Genomic DNA, 8,616 nt, shown 5'->3' with positions numbered 1-8,616 from the left:
GAGAGAGGCCCACGATCTCACCACCCGGCTTTGTTTGAGGGGAATACTGAACACAGAGCAGGACATGGGGTAACTTTAAGAGGCTGGCTTTCCCGAAGTGGTCTCCCACTTTGGAAAATGTCTTGTCTTTCTCTGCTAGCTGATAGGAGTCACTCCTCATCCCATGGGGACAAAAATGAGGCCATTGGCCCTGAAGTTCCCTCTGGTACTTGAGAACCAGAAGAACAGACCAGATATTCCCTTGAATACCCCCCTTATTCAGCCAGGCAGTGATGGGATGTAAAGGGGGACAGGTAAATTTCAGGGACAGAAGCAAGAAAACACAAGCTTCACTGCACTTGGAAGACATCGAAAGCCACAGGGCCAGGGAGTTGTTCCCAGGGGAAAGAGTGTCTTAAGGGTGAAGAAGTGCCCATGAGGACAAGAGAATGGTCAGGATGGCAGAGTCTGTTCTTTCTGGAAAGAGGCCAGCAGCCCTGGTCTCTGGTCCCCTTGTTTCCCCTACTCCTTACTTGAAGAGTCGTCTTAGGGTGTCGCAGATGAGACTGATTAAAATATTCCCTGCCAGCGATCAGGATTGTAGGTTCGCTCCCTTCGGAAGTGGGTTTGGGGGCACAAGGTGGGGAGAACGGTCCTGCCCTAGTCACCAGAGTCAATTTCTGCCTTCAAGAGCACACTCAAGAAAAGGCTACAGATCTTTACATCCACAGGGCTGCGTTAAGATGCCAAGAGTTCCCAAGAAAGCCCTTCCGGCCCCTGGGAGGGGCGTGGAGAGGCAGCGTGTGTTCCAGAACCCTGCAGAACTGGGGAGGGGTGGCCTTGTCCATCAGCAGGCCTAGGGTCAGAGCAGGACCTAAGACAGCCGGGCACAGGAAGGGGCACAGTGGCCCCCACCTCATGAAGAATTTAGGATAAGAACAGAGACATTGAAAACGTTCAGATTTTTCCCATGATGAACACATTTTTTTCTGAAGTATCAAATTATTTCCAAAAGGATTTAGCTAACTGCGCAGAGGCAGCCTGGATGCATCACAGCAAGAGGTAGTCTAGAGATGGAGTGCTTCCTGCCTGGAACTTCTGAGTCACTGGGATGTGCTCCCAAGGAAAAGAACTTCTGTCCCAGGCAGGCTCCATTCTGCCCACGGGGCTTCTCCAGGGAAGCCTCATGGCAGGCCAGGGCATCGCTGACGGACTGTCACCCAGAGAACCTCCTCCTCCTCTGGAACCCTTGGTCCCGCTCAGAGAGTCCCCCCATCCATAATGTGTCTACACGCACCTGCTAGCTCTGCCGGGCTCTCCCTGTAGCCCGTCCTTCTGTCCCCCCAGGCCTTTCTTGGCCTCTTCCTGGAGCCCAGTCCTGCCCTTCCTCTAGCCCAGCCCTAATCAATGCCACGGTCGCCACTGTCACTGTCGCTGCCACTGGAAGTCCATTTCCCACTTCGGAGTTTAAGAGCCATTTAAAATTTTCTGACCTCTCAGCCGTGTTGTCTATAGTTACCTTTTCTTTCCAACTTTTGACTTGTTTTGCTCTCATGTCCAGGTGTCTGTCATGTGCTCCACGAGGGTCCCTCCTTCCCTGTGAGACCCCACAGCCCCTAACACATAGTAGTTGTTCCTCTGCACCCTTTTCTCCCCTAAAGTCATTGCTGATAACAGCTTTAGTTTGGGGATGCTTCCAGTTATATGTCACTTTCACACATTATGTAAAGCAATAGTTCTTAGTCTTTTAAGAAAAATTACTCTTTGAAAATGGAGTAAAAGTTAGGACCCTCTCCCTGGAAACGTGAACCTAAACCCATCAGACAAAATGCTCATGCTCACTTCAGGGCCTCACAGCGCCATGAAACCTGTCCAGCCACTGACTCCACGCTAAGAGCCACTGTTTACGCTGATCCTTTCAACCCAGCTGCCAGGCAGCTGCCACAGGTATGGTGATCGTGAGCTTTTTCGTTGGGGGAGAGAGGCTCCTCCAGGCTGCTCTGAGTGGCACATTTCTGGGGCTCCTTGCCCAGGTCCCACGTCTCTTTTGATGCCTGTTTTGCAGATTTGCCCTTAGAAGTGCCCAATCTCCATGGGAAATACCTCTTCTGTCAATACCTGTGCGTCAGAGCAGAAACGATAATTCTTGTAATTCTTGCCCTTGCTACGATGTTTGGCTTCTGAAGAAACAGGGCTTTGTAGAGTCCAATTGCATTTCTTGCCAGGACTTAAGCGAGTTTTCCTCCTGGTGTCAGAGAAGAGAATGGAATATCAACCACCTGCTTATTGCCTTGACTCTTTGATTTTTCTCATCAGAGGCCCCCAGCTGGTTCCCCAACGCTGAATGCAGCCAACACAAAGTCAAGTGCGAGAGCAGCCAGGTGCTATTTCCCATCGCAGGCAGACCTCCTCATCTCTGCAGCTGTGTCAGTCCTTTTCATATCTCGTCCTGAGATGCTTTGCACCAAACCACAGGCCCTTACTCAAGCTTTCCCACGACTCTGCAGGCCTCGGCCTCCCGACAGGTAAACGATGTGATGAGGAAGGAGTCACGCATGGAAGGGCATCGAGCCAGCACCTTACATAACAGCCCCGGTTTTCACTGTCAGAACGCAACGTGTGAAATGAAAGTCCCTGCGTAGTCATTAATGCGTAACGCCTCAGTCACTGCCTCAAAAGCCCATCTTTCCTGCCTCAGTGAGGAATAAAAAACAATCCCACAGCTTCCCCAGGCCCAGGCCCATGAGTCTGTTCTGGCCACTTGGGCATCGCTCCGACTGAGCAACCTTACGTGACAGAGTGTAACCGCTTCAAAGAAAAGCAGGGCTCGGGGTTTGTTCAAATACCATTTGCCATGTTTAAGCAAATGCCTTTCTCCACAGCTCTGCCTGACTGTGGGCTGCTCCGCGGCTGATGAACGGCCCCAGCCCCGGGAGGCCGGGTGACAATACCTGGAGGTTACCTTCATGCACACCAAAATATTCAAACCATCTGCACCCACAGCTCCAAGGCTTGTACCAAAATCGATGTACCCTTCCCTGTTTTGTATGTGTTAATTTATTAAGCAGTGATGGTCCCCCATAATCTGCTAAGGAAAAATGTGTCTTTCATTTCAGCTTTTGCTGTTGTGACTTTTTGCCTCTGTGGTCTTCCTCGCGTGAGCACAGGCATCTCCTAGTATCCGTCGTGCTATCTCCAAAACTAAGACCTCCCTCCAAAAACTATTCGCATTTCACAGGGGATGGGCCTTACCCAGTTCTCTCTTTCCCCGCTGCACTTAAGAAAAAATTGCAGTGTTCGATGAGCACTGTGACGACCTGTCAGGGTAAAATATTTGGCCAGAAGGTATAAATAGCTGCTTTATACCACTGTTCTAACACAGCGATTATGGGAGTGAGGAGCAAGTCTGCGTGGGCTCCTCATCGGGCAAGGCGTCTAATATTTCCTCTCAGCCTCCTTCGGGAATCACCTCCAGCAGTGGTTATCAGCCGGGGCCATTTCTGCCCTCCGGAGACATCGACAGTGTCTGGTGATATTTCTGGTTGTCACAGCTTGGGAGGTGAGGGAGTGCTATCGACATCCATGGTAGACGCTGTTACACACCCTACAATGCACAGGACAGACCCCCACAACAAAGAATGGTCCAGCCCAGATGTCACTAGCGCCGAGGTTGAGAAACCCTGATGACGTTAAGTAAGGCCCTGCCACTTTCATAGACATTCCAAGTGATCTGTGGTAGAGACATATATCTGGAGCAGGGGAATTGTCACCCTTCTTCAATTCACTTAAACTTTACAAAAATGTATGGACTATGTCTAACCTGTGAGAGGGCCAGTGGGGCAACAGTGACAGTTAAGTCCGGCGGTGGAGACAGACACAGGTACAAACCACACAATGTGATTTAAGCTGCAGAGCTGCCTCAGCAGAGGAAGGGCTGGGAATCAGAGAGGAGGAGATGAAGTTTTCCAGCTGTGAGTTTTCTGAAAGGAAGATTTGCACTGTGGGGACTTTATGGACGAGGAAACCTCAGCTGGCAGAGCAAGGGGAGAAAGAAGGCCTGCGGGCCCTGGGGAGACTGAGCAAAGCCCCACCCAAGGGGGAGGGGACCAGAGGGACTGTGCCAGAGGCCGGCCCCAGGCTGCATGGCCCACGGGGATGGTGGAGAATGAGGATGCCTCTTTCTTTTTTTTGCATTGGCTTTTTTGAAAGAACAGGCTACATGTTTGTTTCAGATTTTCATAAGTCTCCACCTTTGTTTGCTGTGGTAACATTAACATTAAGTAAAGAATCCTGTCATTTTTATGCGGTGTTTAATGGAGAAAAAAGTTTTCACCTAAAAAGCAAATTAAAAGGCCCTCCTGGGGCCAGAACTAAATAAGATTCTGTACTTGGTTCAGTCATCAGTAATCTTGTGTGAGCGACAATTTGTTTTTAGAAAAGGTCACTTTTGTGTATTTTTGGAAGGATCTCAGAATCTTGGATTCTAGGGATGAAAGAGGCCCCAAGAAATGTTCTGGTTTGGTTTTTCCAGTCTGGCCAGAAAAGCTCTGGTCATTACCATCTCATACATGAGATGGTGTGATATTTCTGCACATTCCATGCAGAGAACAAGACTATATTAAATGGCAGGGTGTTTGTTTGTTTGTGTGTTTTATCAATGCATTTGCTAAAGGGTGCAGTTCTCCAGATTTGGGGGTAGGAGAGTAAGCATTGTCCAAGTCGTAGTACCCAGAGTTGGTTGCCCCAGAGGTCAAGGGGATAATCTTAGCTGTGTGTGTGTTATTGTTGTGTGTGTGTAAGCAGAGACTGAAGGGCAACAGGGAGCCATCCAAGCTCAAGATTTCCAGAGCCCGTGAGATCTCTTAGAAGCAGGTGTGGGCAACAGTCAAGATAGTTAATATTCAGATGCCAGAGTCCATCTATAGAGAGTATCCATCCAGGAATTCCTTGGAGACTGGAGCCATTTTAGGAAATTCAAATCTTTTTGCAGAGCAGATAGCTTCCCTTGGGTGGGGGTGGCAGGCATCTCTTTCAGGGACCCTGACTGCCTGTGGCCACCAAAAGCACTCCAGCCCAGATCTCCCTGAATCCAGGCTCCTTGGGGACCCTCTCACCCTGGTTCAGAATCTCTCCCTTGGTTACAGCTAGAACTTAGATGACCTTGAATTTCTCTGTCAGAAATGTAGCCCTTTTCATTTCAATATCCCCAGTGCAGGGCTCATTACTGCACAATTTGCCCACCCAGGAAAGAGCCCTGGCTTTCTTTCTAAGGGACCCCTCCAGTTTATAGTAGCAAATGGATTATTTCCTCAATACAAGTCCCCTCGGTGTGTGACTCAGAGAGTTGCTTTTGTCAGGTCATGAGATGGAGGAAGAAAGCATGGGGAAATCCCAAATCCTTAGCTAGCCCAGTCCCCAAGGCGAACCCTACCCCGACGTCATTAAATGTCTTTGGCAGCCTTCAACCTGCAACAAATGAACTAAAGACAGATGTGTAAAAGTCAGATGCTTTCTGCAGGCCAATATAAACGTTCTACGGGATCCTTTTATGGCAGCCAATAATCATTTACTCATCTTTTGTTTGACCCAGGGAAGGTCTCCTTCTGCTCAGATGGAAGGCAACTTCCTATAAAACAGTTGGGTGGAATCCTTGGCAGGAAGAAGAAAGCAGTGAGATCATTCCCAGGCATGGCTTCTAAGGATTGGCGATATCCTCAGAGATAACGCCAATCAGGGTCATAGCAATGCCTGGCAGCTGCCTCCCTCTCACTCCACAGAAGCCCAGCCTATGCTATAGGTCTTCAGGCTCCTGGAAGTCAGCTGTGCATTTACACGGAAAGTGAGCGCTTGGGGCAAATGCACCAAGCTGCCACTGGTTAATGTTTCTTTGGAGCAGACACAGGTCCACATCAAATCTGCTACATGTGGCCCTGTGAAAACAAAGAGACATCTCTTTGCCTGTCACATATCACCAAGCTTTCTAGCACTCCTGATGACATAGGAGTGATTTACCGAAGGCCAAGGGCACCTACGTGACCCTAAGGGTCTGTTGCCCCCTTGGATTCCAGGTCTTCTTGTTCAAGTCTGGGAGACTCCATCCTTGTTCTCAGAAACCATGCTCTCAGGGAGCGCTTTCTTCCTTAGCCTGATTCTCTCAGGAGCTCAGCTGCTATAGGGATCTTGTGCCCAACTGTGACCATCGCTCCTGAAATTCGGCCTGCGTATTATTCATCAGAATCTTGGTGATGCCCTGAATGGTCTGATTGTCCCTGCTCAGAGATACCGTGTGTCGACAACCAAGGGGTGACTCATAGGTGTTCACACCTATGCCATCTAATTGAATCCTCACAAGAATTCTGTGCTCATTTTACAAGAAAAAAATTTATATTCGCCACACTTGGGCAAGTAGACTCAGCTATAAGTAAGAGATCAGACATCCCCGTTTGAGCATCTACCAAGTATTTGCTATCTCCTTACAGATTTTTTTTCAAGGAAGTTGCTATGTGAAACTCTAGGCCTCCCAGTGGGAAAGCGACATCTTGGGGTGCCTTGGCTGTGGCTGGCCGGGGGAGCAAACTACCCAGGAGTGGGGAGCAGTGGGAATCCCAACCAGCTTTGCCAGCAGAAGCAGTACTTCTAGTTTCTGAAGAGAAGCTGAAATCTAGGTTTTGGTGGGATTTTTGTTTTTGTTTTAATTTTTATGGGAAACCTAGTTTTAAATGTTGGTAATTGATTTTAAAAACAAACAAAATTTGTTTAACACCCTGCAGGCGAAATAACACGTTTGTGGGCCGGTTTGCAACTTCTAAGTTAAGCTTTCAGCTAGATATGAAAATTTAAATGTAGAATAGAACAGGAGCCTTTTTTTTTCTTCATAAAGTATACTTTCTATTAGAATGTATTAACATTCTCAAAATTCAGAACAAAGTTCTAAAAATATAAATGCTTAGGCATCCTCATCACTACATTTATTTTTCATATTAATATCACCGTCTAGTCATAGGACAGTTCATACAGTGATTTGAGGTCCAGGGTATCAATAGGACTATTGGTCGCTCATAAGGGAGCCATAAAGGGGGTTCCGTTCCTTCCAAGGAGGCTCGCAAGAAAACCGAGGCTGAGAGATGTCCAGAGACTAACTTGTAGCCACATGACCACACATCGATGGCCTAGAATCCAGCCAGGGTTTCCTGACCAACTGTTCTTTTCATTCAGTAAACCTCAGTATTTTAGTTTCTTCCACCAATAATTATTCTTCACTCCAGTTCAGATCATTTGTTGTTGTTGTTGTTATTTCAAGTGAGTTTTAGTCATTAAATAAAAAAGAAGTTGTCATTGTCCCTTTCACCTAGCACTTAGCTTTTTCAAAGGGCCATTAAGCTAGAAGGTAATGGCTCTTACTCTGGGGCTGGGGAACTGGGAGTGCATGGAAGAAGGGAACCCGGAAGCCCTGTAATCAGCCCTGTAATCGTTTGCAACAGTGTGTAGAGAGGCGCACTGGGGCGTGTTATGGGGACGGAAGCTGTAGCTTTCTCCAGAGAGTGTCTGACTTTCCTGGGATGGGCAAGATCTGTGCAGGTTTGACTCCAGCCCTTGATCTTTCTCGATACTGAATCAAAACTTCAGCAACCTTCCTAAATCTGTAAATGTGTTTCTCCCCGATGTCTTTCTTCTATCAGAGATATAACTCGGGCCATTTTGCATCACGATTAGTTACTACCACCTGATTTGCTCTAATCCTTGCTTATTAATGCCTTACTACGATGGACCAGGTCGTGTTCCTGCAAGACAGGCCTCTACAGTGGTTACAACCTTCATCAGCCCTCAGCCTCTAATTGGTTCCTTCTTAAAGGACCCAAGCTGTTTTTTTTTTTTTTCCTATAATGAGCATTGCAAAATACTTTTAAATAAAATACAACCTTTTATGAAGTAATAATTGTTTCATGCTAACAACTACATGTTAAGAATATGTAGTCTACGGCCATGCTACCCTGAACAAGCCTAATCCCGTCTGATCTCGGAAGCTAAGCAGGGTCAGGCCTGGTTAGTACTTGGATGGGAGACCACCTAGGAAGACCAGTGCTGTAGGCATAAAAAAAATAAAAATAAAAAATAAATAAGGGATTTTAAACTGACAAGGTCCTTGCAACCTGTGAGGTCAACCAAGGGTTGCCTTGCCTAAAAAAATGAAAGGAAGGAAGGGAAGGAAGGAAGGAAGGAAGGAAGAAGGAAGGAAGGAAGGAAGGAAGGAAGAAGAAGGAAGGAAGGAAGGAAGGGGAAGGAAGGAAGGATCTTTGAACCTAGAGGTATTTGCTCTACTGCTGTTCCTTTACAACTGTTTATGGGAAACACTGCATGGAGAATTTTTACAATGGGGGGAGCCTCCAAATAACTACATCAAGGGGAACCACAGCACAGTTGTGGAGTCAGGTGGCCTGGATTTGATATCCAGCCTTGTAGCAGCTCATGGTGTGACTGAGGACACGTCGTCTGACCTCTCTAGGCCCTGAGCTCCTCATCTCCCAGACGAAATACCTCTAGGGACAGGAAGGTCAGAAGAGAAAGGGGAAACAGGAATAACATCTTACTGAGAACCCACCAGTTTGCCTGGTCTCATCCTCTCATTTAATTCTCACA

General features: G+C 47.5%; 1 pseudogene; it reads left to right on the top strand.

Annotated features, from left to right (window-relative positions):
• Window positions 1-7,952: 7,952 nt before the first annotated feature.
• Window positions 7,953-8,070, top strand: LOC120598987 (uncharacterized; annotated as a pseudogene).
• Window positions 8,071-8,616: the final 546 nt, after the last annotated feature.

Source organism: Pteropus medius, unplaced genomic scaffold (assembly GCF_902729225.1).
Source record: "Pteropus medius unplaced genomic scaffold, Ma_sr-lr_union100, whole genome shotgun sequence".
NCBI classification, from domain to species: domain Eukaryota; kingdom Metazoa; phylum Chordata; class Mammalia; order Chiroptera; family Pteropodidae; genus Pteropus; species Pteropus medius.
The sequence above is the reverse complement of the archived record's forward strand: the minus strand, read 5'-3'. Positions and strand labels throughout refer to the sequence as shown.